Below are 13,840 nucleotides of genomic sequence, written 5' to 3'. Positions count from 1 at the left end.
GGCATACCCAATTTTAAACAGACCCCATAACATACCGTAGTATAAATGGAATATTTTTGTGTAATTTCACAGTAAACCTCTCAAAATTGCATGTAAGATAGCTGAAAGAGCATGTAACAAGCAAAACTTGGTGTTGAGTTTGCTCGTGGTGAAGACAAATATGCTACTTGTGTTTTGGTACGCCTCCCATGTTGCGCATTGCCATATCACAGCCTCTGATTCGCCTGTTTGGACAAATGAGGGTTCTACATTTAATTTTTAACTATCCAAGGTTTTATGTCACGTTGCTGACACAGCATGTTGATGGGAGATATTGGAAGCGGATATTTAACTTTTAAAACCGCGAAAAGAGGTAGGAATGGACATATTTTATAGAAAACAACCTAACGAAAAAGATTATGTAGCATTTGTGGCTAAGTGTAATGGTGGGATGCAGATATTAGCTTAGATATTCGATGGATGTGTTGTTTGTTTACAAATATCAATTTCATACATCATAATTCATTTTACTTGCATTCGATCTGTGGTAAAATATCAATAAATCCAACTAGAGATTTAAATTCTGTAGAATAAGAGCTTTCATTTGATTATAACTTGAACATGTTGGACATATTTGAGCGTTATGAAAAATGTTCATGGTCATAAACATACATGATTCTGGGACTTTTTGTGAAAAATGATACCATAGATTTAAGCCAAGACAATACAGTTAGCTATTTAGAGCAGTCTATATATGGAAAGATAAAGGTGCATAGGAGGCCTATAAAGGTGGATAGTAGGGCAGCTCACTAGATCTGAAACACAGCTAAGATGTCAGATCCTTCCCAACTTTGAAACCCCTTGCATTTGAATTCCCTAATATAATATTATAAACAGCTGAAACCTAGTCAACTCACTTTTCAAGCTTATGCTGTGAGAAATGATCCTCTAATACTGCCTCAGGGAAGAGGTCAGAGGTGAGATGCTGGAAAAGGGGATATATAGAGCAGATAAAGTCATTATGCAAGTCACTACCAAGCCAGATTTATGAGTACTCATTGATCAGAGCGCACCGAGATGCTAAGGGCTTTGGTCAAACAGCGGTCAGGTTACCCTCAGCTCACTCTGGGCCTTTGTTTGGATTCTTCAAAGTTTGGCCTGGGATTTTGAAGGGGCTTTTGAGATTTCACATCACTCTTTGTTTGACTAAAAATTGTTTATCTTTCTCTTCCTTTCTTACATCGATTGATTTTTAAACTCAGATTGAGCCTGGCTCACGCTCTCTTTTTCTCGCCATTACATTCTGCGCACAGTCAAGAATTCAAGCTTTTCAACATTTACTCCATTAACTGTGTTCTTGTACGGACGCATCCAGCACATACACGCTGTGACGGCATTCAGTGCAGTCAATTACAGACCTGTACGCAAATACGTGCACATGTGCATGCAGTTACACAAATTTCGTTGTGCATGCACAGTTCACGTGGACATGATTTGACTTTCAGATGGAAAAGTAATGCACACCCAAAACGTTAGATAGGACATGATCATTGGTTCCGGAAAGAATATATTTTAAAGAACCTACTGCAGATACCGTACAGCATGGTGGGATGGATTTTGATTACATGCATAAGGATAGCCTTTCGCTATCAGGGGATTGTGGGATAAGATTAGGTGCTGTTAATACAATCATTGTAAGACTGTACTCTATATGTTGGAGGGGGGTTGTTGACCTGATTGTTGCAGATGTAAGCTGTTGGCAGAATGCCAGCATGCCATGATGTCACCCTCCACCCCAGTAGAATTAATTTCTGCAATGCTGCTTAATCAGAGGCAGGCTAAAAGCTGCTGTGCTGCTTGAAGGGTCTCTGTGGAATCCACATGGGCAGGACCTGTGAGTGTTGTGGTCTTTAAAAGTGTACATCTGTAAAGTAGAAGTGAGTATACCAGTGAGATATAGCACCTGTCTCCTTGTAAGTTTGGGCTGCCCGCTTTCTTGGCCTGTTTTCTATTTTGCATACCACACACCTCGACGTGAGGAGCATGCTGTGCTTTTTTTAGTTTTGCTGAACTATGTTTGTCCAACAGCCTGGGTGTCTGTCCTGCTTTAACCCCCTTAATGTGAAGACCTCTTGGCCTTTTTTCACCTAAGACAATGTCCATTGTGATGTTCTGTACCCAAAGCAATTGAAACAAAGATTCTCTACGTATGTCAATGTAATCTAGTGACAAACATAGAGGGAGACAAATAATAATGATTTATGGCAGGAAATTATGGAGATACGAGGATTCAGAAGGACAGCAGCAATAGGTAGCTTGTGTGTATAAGTATGTTACATATTTTAATGTCTGTGAAATGTGAATATATTTTTATTATTTCATATATTTTCATATATCAGATGTCTTTACAGTGGTATTCATTTTTGAAGTGATCATATATGTAATTTTGTCTCATGGACGATAAAGCAGGCAAACAATCACAACTTACATTGAAGGAGAGAACCAAGACCCAACAAGGAATTATTATTTTTTATTCATTTTTGGCCACTTAGAAATGTTCTTGCTTTAACAATCACATGGCCCTGGCAACAGTTTTTCCACAGGAGTTTGCCACTATTATCCACTATCTATAGTGTCGTTACAATAATAAAAACAGGAATGTAGCTGTTATCTTGTCACATTCTTGTTGAATTGCTGTAAAACAAGGGCAGTCACACATTTATTTTTTTTATCAGGGTCTAGTGTAAATGTCAATGTTACACATACTGTATGCAAAACTCCTCTCCCACTGGGGAAAAGACAAAACACAGAAAGACAGAGTTCAAGGGGAGAAATCTTAAAGAAAACAGTCACGGGTAAGTTGACGTGCAGAGTATCAGACTGAAAATGGCCCGGGTGCATTTCATACCTCAGACACAGACAAACATTTCATGCATGAGTAAATACACTCCTCTCACCCTAATGTAGATGTTTATTTATAAAAGGACTAGTTTAAAAGGTCTCACATCCTCTCCATCACTGCAGAGGTAAGATCAGAGAGCTATACCCATACCCTTTCTTTTACCCTGGATATTTGGCAGGGCAATGTGTGTGTGACAGCCCACAGTGAAATGTGAGATGTAGATGCCGTTTTCTATTTCAAGCATGTAAACTCCACCTTTTTGTGCGTGTGTGTTTGTGTGTGTGTGTGTGTGTGTGTGTGTGTGTGTGCGTGCGTGCGTGCGAGTGCGTGCGTGCGTGTGCGATTTGGTCTGAAGTCCTGGTTCTTTTTTGGTGTTTTTTTCTTAACTGAGCCATGTGGTAAATTAACATTTGACCTGACCTCCATCAGTACCCTGTTTCTCTCTTTCTTCTCTCTCTTTCTTGCCCTCTTTCTCTCCTTCAATACCCAGTTGACCTCTACACAACACTAAAAGCTTAACCTAAGACTGTCAGCAGTGGAACATTGTCCAGGTCTGGCCAATTGTTTGTGCAATGTATTGTGTAACAGGTCTGTTTGACAGTTATCTGAACACTCTAGTCAAATTTTTATTTTTGCATTAAGACTTCTAAAGTACCTTTGAACACATTAAAAATGTTTTTGAGAAATAATCATTGCTGTGTATTTTCAACAAATATACCAATGCAGTGGTAACCTATGGCTCTTATTTGCCTACTGTACCTGTTGTTCAGAATAAACTATTGGGTGAATGTTATCACCTTAATACAGTAATATACATTTATATTCTGTATATTACGTTTATTGTGTTTGTCCAGTCATCTGGATGCCCCTTTCTGAAGATGATATACAAAAAAAACTCTACAGTATGTTCATCTAGTCATATCTGGACTTTAGTCACTGATCTGATATATTTGCCTCTCATCGCCCAGTGTATGACTATGCAGGGCTGTCGCTAGTGGGGTGAAAGGTGGGGACAATTCTAGGGGCCCCCACCGCCCAGGGGGCCCCACAAAATCCAGGAATTATACTATATAGGCCTATGTTCTGTGAATAATTCTAATATTTTATTAGTTGTATAACTGAGATATTATGAAAACCACAAAAATGCATGGAATTTGGTTAAAGAAATTTTCTAATATCTGCTCCTCTACTCTCCCGAAAAATGGTTTAGTCTGATACAAAGTATTCTCAGAAGTCCCACCCCAGCTCGTGAACAAGACGATCAATCAGAGTTGAGACGTCAGATGAAGTTAGCGATGTACATGCTGACTGACAATGTCGGGGAAAAGAAAATATAAATCAGGTTACCAGAAACGGAATGAAAAGAAGGAGAGAGAGGCCAGGAGAATTGTTGTATCCCAGTCTATCAAGACCTTCTTTAAGACAGGTACCCCTTACAGAAAAGACACACGAAATTCACATGTGCAAAAAACACATGTGATCACATGTGAAATGTGTGTTTTTGGAACATTTTGGTGTGAATTCCATGTGAATTCCCACGTGAAACCCATGGGATAACATGTAAAAACCCATGGGATAACATATGCGACATGTCTCCACATGTGATCACATGTTCTTCACGTCACCACATGTTGCACACGTTTCACGTGGGAATTCACATGGAATTCACACCAAAATGTACCAAAAACACACATTTCACATGTGATCACATGCGAAAAACATGTAAAAAACATGTGAAATTCATGTGTCTTTTCTGTAAGGGGTTAGTATGTTGTCATGTAAACTATCGACCACCGCTGCCGCCATCACATAATTTTATTTAGGCTACTGGCGTGTATTGGTCGCCGACCGCATAGAATGGTCAAAATCCCAGTCTTTTTTTTTTTAACGCAACTGTAAATAGAGTTAATTGGTTTGTATAACAAACAGAAAAAAACTGTCACGAGTCATGACGCATTATGACAAGCATTACGGACCTGCCGGCTGTGTTACGGTCAAGAAAAACATGAATGCAATATAATGCTCTTGGAAGAAGAGATTAGCTTTGTTCAATAATATATTATGCAGCACCATTTATTATAAAAATGGTTTGCATAATTTTCATAGTTATTTCAGTGTTCATTACTGATCAAAAATATTTTTTGTTGCTTTACTGTTGCTATTTATTTGTTATAATATTTGTTTTATATTTGTGTATTTTTCTTGTGCTGATGTTCAGTAAAAAACCTTTATATGCATTTATTTGTTAACTGTTTTGTTATTTTGTAAGAAACACCTATTAGGATATATGTGGGCCTCCATGCTTGTATATTGTACAGTATATGATATGTGTGCGTGGGGGGGCCCACATCAATATTTTTTCAGGGGGCCCCCAATCCTCTAGCTACGGCCCTGCGACTATGCACCATTAATAGATTGTGTTTGTGTGTTTGGGATCAAACCCAATATGACTGCTTTCAGATCACAAGTGCTGGGTATCAAAGCTCGGATCAGTTTGTTGAGGTTACAGATCCGTTTCAGATGAGGCTCTCTCCTCTTTTTCACACACACACAAATGTTGGGTTTCCATGTTTTAGAGGGACTTTGCATAGACGTAATGATTTTTATACGGGGATTTATAGCATTTTTAAATATTTTCATTTCCGTTTTGTATGATTTATAAGCTGTTTTCCTCGTGGGGACCATAAAAGGCCACACAGACCTCCTTACCGCTCTCAGTCATTGTTATATTAAAAATGGAGTTGAAATTAGTATGTAGGACAATACAATATTGGTAGCATTGATTGGCAGATGGCATCACAGGAACACAGGCAGTCCCAAGCCCTGCACTACTGACTACACTGGGCCTTCCAGGGCCTAAAAAAGGTACAATATAATAAAATATTTGTTTGCAAAAAACTTGAATGGCTTCCACCAGCAGGGGCAATTAATCATGCCAGCTAGCCAAACCCTGATCCCCTGCACCAATCACGGTAGCCAGCATAACTTAACATGACCATTCGTGTTTTGCAATGATCAACATGTTTTTTGTGATAATAAGTTATACATAATAATGACAATATAATAATTTAACTGAAATAATATGCAAAAACCTGCATCCAGACCGATAGATGTCAGTAGAAAGTCACACTCACTATTCATTCGATCAGTATATCGTGTACACGCCGGGTTCTGGCACTGGTCAGGACTCTGGCTCACTTCACAATGGGACACTGTTCACTTATTTTTGTGTGACGTGATTGCTTAAGAGCGTTGTGATAATTCACAGCTGGTATTTATCAACAACAGGCAAAACCAAGATCTCTCTGGCTTTATTACTCTGAATAGTAGTTATAATACATACAAATTTGGTCTAATATTAAGTTCAACTGTTAAGTAGATTGTGTTCCCTGCCTGTCTAGCAATGTGTGTTTATACATAAAATAAAATAAACGTTTCTCTTCTATAAATAAAATAAAAGTACCCATGTACCCATAAATAAGCTACTGTGGATATTAATTAAGTATGGGGTTCTTATTTTATTATTGTAGCAAACATGAAATAAGGGGAAATGCTGTGTTCAGTTTTTGTGCAAGCAAAACGACACGAATGAAGCACGCAGACTGTCTTTCAACTGTAAATTTGACTTTTGAGATTTGACTTCACGATTGATTTTTATGTGATTGATTTTAGGATTGTTGTTTAAAAATAATTTATTTTAATTATAAGTTATTATGAGTTATTTGGATGAGTTTTAATGTGTAAAATCAATATTGATCTTCTGAGACTATAATCAAGCATTTCAAGAGCGGTTTGATTTGGATGTTTATATTCAATTAAATTAAATTTTATTTATATAGCGCTTTTCCCAATGAGGATTGTCCAAAGCAGCTTTACAGGAGAAAAACACAGAAAATGTAGTCTCCCGGTGAGCAAGCCAGCCAACAATGCCCTGTGGCGAGGAACCCAAACTTCAATGATAAATAAATGGAGGAAAAAAACCTCGGGAGAAACCAGTCTCAGCCGAGAGGGCCAGGTCTCCTCTGACCTGTCACAGCTGCACTCAGTTACTTTGATTAAAAGATACTGAGTAAATGTTTAGGAAGAATAGGGAGAGTTTATTAGTTGTGATTTAGGAAATTTCATTTGTTGAAACTGTTTGGGTCTAATTTGTTTTTTTTATTTTTTATTTTTTTGTTTTTTTGTTTTTTTAATTATCGATATCAGGCAACAGAGGAATGTTATAAGCAGGGAAAATAATAATGGCATAATGTAACTGAGTGCAGCTATAACTTCAAACTGCTGTCATGTGATGTAAGTTTAGCATTTAATATACTAATCATTGTAAATTTAGCATTAATGTGACAGTTCGTCTTTGCTCTTGGTTGGGGATTGAAATGCCAGAGCTGGAGCTTGGATGGTCAGATGGTCACTTTGCTCTTGGGTGGTGATGGAATTGCCTGAGATGGAGCTGGGATGGTCAGTCAGTCCACAGGCTCTTGCAGGAGGATGGCACGGTATGTTCAGCTGGAGCTGGTGAAATCTCTAGTTAGGGATGGGCATATGACGTTCATCTGGTCCTGGCGTAATCTCTCCATACCTGGGCACCCCGTGGCAGGGGAGGAGGGCAAAAAGAGAATAATTAGCGTAGCTTCTGTTCATTAATTTATTCATTTATTTAGCATATTGTGCATTAAGTGGTTGAAATATGGCATGCAGTTCCCTCTTAAATATATATTTTTATTTTCCTTACTCTTACCCCATTTATTCCCCAAACTTTACATAGTGTACCCCTTCATCTACAGATATGTACTGTAGAGGAACAATTAGTTATGCTGTAAATGCTGTTTAATTATGCAGTACATTGCGGGCCGTAATCTAAAGCGTTAACGTTTTTTTTGGCTCGTGCAATTTCGATTAAACGGCTTCCAAAAATGTCACGTTATTTCCGGCATGGGAACATAGTGAGCATCGATGCTCCCTGACTTTTGTATTGCATTGTGGGAATTTTTAGGGAACGAACGTAATCAGTGCCACTGGAAGGATTTTGCAAATGAGAAAGTCCTTAAAATGCCCGACTCCCTGATCAGTGCCCTGACTACTGAACAAGGGAGCTGATTGAGACACACCCATGAAATCAGCCTAGTTTTGGTTTAAAATAAAATTTCTTGGGAAAAAAAACTAACTATAAATGTGAAATAAAAAAATAAAAACAGCCAAGTTCCCCGTAATTCTTTTGTTTCCATGTCCTGTTTATGAAATGGTGTTGGGGAAACCCATGGAAAGCTTTCTCACTTTGTTAAAATGTTGAAAGTATCTTCCCTGTAGGAAAGTACAGCCTAAAACATGGACTTTTTAGAGGAACCACAAAACCCATTGTTGGGTGTTTAGTTCTTGTCCTCATATTAACTTATAGGCACTTACATTGTTATTTAGGGTTCACCTCTAAACTTTAACACCCAAGTCTTTTGTCTGCTCATTCCGCCTCTGCTCAGGTTTGCCGTACTTTTGCATTTGGTCCATAGGAGGTCTTGAGGGATTCCCAGTTAGATCAGACCTCTCAACGTTCTCACTCTCTTGTCCCACCACAACCGGGTGGTCGAGCTCTTTTCTGTTGTGGCTTTTTAAGTCCTACATGCAACGGCAGCGCTTATTCTCTTTCTGTACGCTCATCTTCGTGTCCCCCCTAGCCTTTCACCCTGTTGTTCTTTTCCCCCATGTGTGGCTTTGTGGCTGATAAACCAGGTGAGAATTGCAGACGTCCTCGAAGGTTAGGGTTTTGAGTGACCTTTTCTTTCTGCCTAACGGGAACCTGCTCTTGATCGAGAAACAGAAACACATTTCTACCATGTAGAGCATCCATCCAACCAGGAAGCACCTGTGCCAGTTACTATAAATGTTTTGTTGCTTTAGTACAATGATAACAAACTTCTATATTTCTAAATGCGCCAATATTCCTGCTGAAAGTGACACCAAAATTTAGCAAACCAAACCAAGGAAACAAAGGCCTTACTAGTTTCTTTGCAGATTATACCAAATGTTACTGTTAAATTTTGTAGGTTTTAGTGTTGAGTGATTTTGATTAATAGGTTAATATTTAATATTTAATGCTAATTTAATTAATATTGATTATACTATAGATGTCTTTGTTAAACAGAAACACTGTACTGTGTGTAATTTATATATGTAACTTTATAATGCACAGTTTGTGGATTAACAGTGATTAAACACGTCCTTGTACTGTGAATTAATACAAAAATACTGATGTAAAATTATTACATTTTTCACAAAGTGTGCATGCTAGTGTTTCGAAAAGTCATCCGGTGGCATCTTCACAACAGCAAAGTAAAGCAAAAAAAGGTGATGCATGTGAGACCACAAAGCACAGTGTGAATGGATGTGTTTGTGTGCATATAGTGCAGAGGGAAAACCTTGCCCCTCCGTACCACTAACCCACACTGTGCTCTTTCATATAGGCTTTGACATTAACATATCTCTCTCTTTCGTTTTTTGTCTCTATCTAGCCCTCACTCATCTGCAGATCGTGCACAAAACGGGTCTAGATGTTTCACACCAGAAGTTACACAAAACTCAATGCGGTTCCCCGTCGCATTTTCACACGTACGGAGGGGAGAACAAAATCATTTCAGGAAATACCTTATTTTACATTAATTAATACTCATTGTGTTATGTGTTCATTATGTGAGCAAACATCATCCTGCCCCACGCAAATTTCTGTCCAATTTATTTCTGTATTCAAAGATAATGTCCTTATCACACTTAGCAACTCGTAGTTCATGGTTGTAACAAAACATTTTGATTATTTAAAAAAAGAGTGACAAGTTTTTTAATTTACCATGCTCAAATTATTTAAAAAGGGAGGTCTTATGGATTTCACTTCTTTAACCCTTTCACACATAAGTTTACAATTTTCAGAATGACCCCCCAGCATGAGTTTTTTAAAGGTGACCGTTAGAACGTATCACTTTAATATTTACATGGCGACACTTATGCGACACACCGCAGAGCCACAGCAGCTGTATGGCTGATGTATTGCTTTCACGTAATTTTTCTTTTTTATTCAAAATGTTCAAGAACTTGTTAACTATGTCATGGAATATCTGATATTCAGATTGCCAAATATGTGTTTGTGAACGTGTTGTTGTTTAAACACTTTTCTAATGATCGTGTTAGTTGAGCTAACAGTTAAGCGGACCTCACGAATAGATTATTGTAATTCATTGTTGGGGAGATCTCCTGCAACGCTTCTGAATGAACTCCAACTGGTTCAAAGTCCTCACAAGATCAAAGAAATGTGATCATATAAGCCCAATTCTGTTATCATTGCACTGGCTACCTATTAAATTAACACTTTTAAATCCTGATAATAACTTATAAAGCATTGAATGGTCTAGTGACTCAGTCTCTCTGTGAACTATTGTTAGATTACAATCCATCGCGCACACTGCGATTGCAAAACTCTGGTCTGTTAATAGTTCCCAGAATATCTGGATTTAGAGCATGTCACAGTACAGAGACTGCTTTGATCAGAGTTACAAATTATCTGCTATTGGCGTCTGACCGAGGTTGTATCTCGTTATTGGTGCTGCTAGACCTTAGTGCTGCATTTGACACCATTGACCACAGCACACTCCTACATAGACTCGAAAATTACACCGGCATTAAAGGAATAGCTTTGAAATGGTTTAAATCTTATTTATCCAACCGTTTTCAATTTGTAGCAATAAAAAATTAGGTGTCACGCAAATTGCAAGTCCAGTACGGTGTACCACAATGCTCAGTCTTAGGGCCTATGCTCTTCGCATTATACATGCTACCTCTAGGAGATATAATAAAGTGACACGGAGTTAGCGTTCACTGTTATGCTGATGATACTCAACTTTATATTTCCTCGAAGCCTCATGAAACACAGCAGTTCCATCGAATAATGGAATGCATAGGCGATATAAAAAACTGGATGAGTAACAACTTTTTATTACTGAACTCGGACAAAACAGAAGTGTTACTTATTTAGAGACACGTTGCCAACACATGTAAAATTGCGTTTTTCCATCTTAAGAATATATCTAAACTACGTCATATGCTGTCAATGTCAGATGCAGAGAAGTTAATTCATGCATTCATGACATCAAGACTAGATTACTGTAATGCACTGTTAGGTGGTTGCCCTGCAGGCTTATTACAAAAACTCCCACTGGTCCAAAATGCGGCAGCTCGAGTTCTTACACGTACAAAAAAGTAAGAACATATTAGCCCGGTTCTGTCAACCTTGCACTGGTTACCTATAAAGCATTGCATTAACTTCAAAATCTGGCTTATTACCTATAAAACCCTACATGGTTTAGCTCCTCAGTACTTGAATGAACTCCTTTTGTATTACAGTCCTTCACGTGCATTACGCTCTCAGGCGTCCTGTCAGTTGGTAATACCTAGAATTTCAAAATTAAGCGCAGGTGGTAGATCATTTTTCTATCTAGCGCCTAAACTTTGGAATAGTCTTCCCTGCACTGTCCGGGAGGCAGACACACTCTGTCAGTTTAAATCTAGACTAAAGACGCATCTTTTTAATCTTGCATACACTAAACTTCCATAATATAAATCCTCTGAGGGTTTAGGCTGCATTAGTTAGATCAACCGGAACCAGGAACACAACCGATGTACTTGTTGCATCAAAGAGTGCAGAACAGTACTCCACTCTCAACCAGTCTTGTCTCATTGTTCCAAGGTTACCACAGTGAGCAGGATGCAGTTCATGGCCAGACCTGATGGTAGAGCGGAGAATGGGAAGTGGCGACCTGACAAGAGCTGAGATTATAGAGCTGGATAAAGAAGGGCGCGGTGACTTGACACGTCTTCACTACAAAATTTCAAATGCTATTAGATTATTAATGATAATCTTAAATCTATAATTTACTTTATTAGTCAGTTTATTTATTTTTATTTAGCCTTGTTGTGCAAGCACTGTTGAGCTAGTGCAGAATCAGCAGCTTTTGCCAGAGGGGAACTTGAATCCCCTGGTTGGGCCTGGGTTCTCCTGAGGTTTTTTTTCTCGATTGGAGTTTTGGGTTCCCCCCACTCCCCCCATACTGTTTTGCACTATTTGCCTGGCCGGGGGGCTGCTTTAGAATTAATATTGCATATATGAATTTATAGTCTGATTAATATTTGACCTGTGTTTCTCTCTCCTTTAAAAAATGTGTGCTTTCACTGTGCGTGCATGCGTGTCTGTGTGTGTGTGTTTGTGCGTGCGTGCGTGCGTGCGTGCGTGCGTGCGTGCGTGCGTGCGTGCGTGCGTGCGTGCGTGTGTGTGTGTGTGTGTGCATGCTTGTCTGTGTGTGCTTGCTTGTCTGTGTGTGTGTGAGTGTGCGCGTGCGTGCGTGTCCGTGTGTCTGCGCGTCTGTGTGTGTGTCTATGTCTGTGTGTTAGTACATGTGCATATTGTGTGTGTGAGTGTTTTGTATGTGGGTATGTCTGTCTTCTGTGTTTTCACCTTTCTCTTGTTTTTACAGGTACAACTTTAATTGTTTTGCTTATAGTCAATATGTCTCATGTACAGCTGCTTCGTAACAATGAAAATTGTAAAAAGCGCTATATAAATAAAGTTGAGTTGAGTTGAGAATATCTAAATCTTCAATAGGTGGTCGATCCTTTTCATACTTGGCTCCTAAACTTTGGAATAGCCTCCCAGCCAGGTTCGGGATTTAGACACACTCAATCAGTTTAAAATTAGACTAAAAACTCATCTCTTTAATATAGCTTTCACCTAACTCACTGATAACACTGTTAACTCACCGTAAGCAGTCTATACCGCAGTAAAGTTCGCCTGTCGGAACCGAACACACACATCCATCAAAATCATTCATAATCACACAATGTCACTCTCTTACACTTTCTGTGAGCAGCCTCTACGCAAATATCAGTTATTGCTTTTCATGTCCCGTCCTCGGATTCCCGAGGACACCAGAGGTCATCAGTCCAAGCTCTGACTCTGGCCGAATGCTCTTCCCAGTTCAGCCAAATGCTTGTGATGATGGGAAGTCCACCTGATGGCAACTGTAGCCACAACCTAGGATCCCAAGGGCACCAGAAGTCGTCAGTCCAAGCTCCAGTTCTGGCCAGAGTCTCAAATGTTATGAGAGTTTCCATGATAAATAAACAAACGGGAGACTCCCAGTAACTTATGGATATGACCCAGCACCGGAAATAATATCAAAACACTTCAAAACATTCTCCATTATTCACAAACGGTGGATAAAACCTTGAAAAATTATATATGAGCCCGCCAAATCACAAAGATGCTGATTCGCACGGGACTAATATTATCACAGGACCTCGGTGTTAAAATATGGTAGGTAATTTGTGGGGGAATTTTTACTTTACAAATTACAGACATGGCCGATTCGCACAGGATTAAGATCACAGACAACCTCTGCAATTATTACAAATGACTAGAGGTCCCCAGGTAATACTAATAGGGCTCAGGGCATATCAAGCGATTTCTAACAAAGCAATAATGACGCATAATACAAAAATGTTGTACTCACATGAGATTGCTGCGCCATTCCTATCGGATCCAATATTGACGGCACATCACTGCTTTTTAATTTTAGTCTCTCCGCAAATCCAGCATCGACTTGTGCCTTGTTCACAAAGGAATTTAAAAATAAACTTCAACCAAGCATTACTAATGTCAGAATCCGAAGGAAGGTTATGCAGCGACTGTGTTCTTCCACAAATGATGTTTAATTAACAAAGTTCGGGAGGAGATGGAGCATATAATCAGCCAGGCTGGTCTACCATCAGTAATCACTGCATCTACCCAGCATTTAATCAGCCTGGCTGGTCTACCATCAGCAATCACTGCGTCTACCCTATCAACTCAAGCAAGCACTCTTATAAATAGGGAAACCATCTTACCTGCTTCATCTCTTCAGATCAGCATCGATAAGTTCCGTTCGA

General features: G+C 39.0%; 1 long non-coding RNA gene across 1 annotated transcript; it reads right to left on the bottom strand.

Annotated features, from left to right (window-relative positions):
- Window positions 1–2,500: 2,500 nt before the first annotated feature.
- LOC130565484 (uncharacterized) lies at window positions 2,501–13,504 on the bottom strand. The gene is made up of 3 exons (XR_008964378.1): window positions 13,426–13,504; window positions 12,769–12,947; window positions 2,501–7,460 (listed from the first exon to the last, which is right to left on the bottom strand). It is a non-coding gene; the product is annotated as an uncharacterized LOC130565484 (long non-coding RNA).
- Window positions 13,505–13,840: the final 336 nt, after the last annotated feature.

This window comes from Triplophysa rosa, linkage group LG15 (assembly GCF_024868665.1).
Source record: "Triplophysa rosa linkage group LG15, Trosa_1v2, whole genome shotgun sequence".
Lineage (NCBI taxonomy): Eukaryota > Metazoa > Chordata > Actinopteri > Cypriniformes > Nemacheilidae > Triplophysa > Triplophysa rosa.
This window is presented reverse-complemented; position numbering and strand designations above follow the sequence as displayed.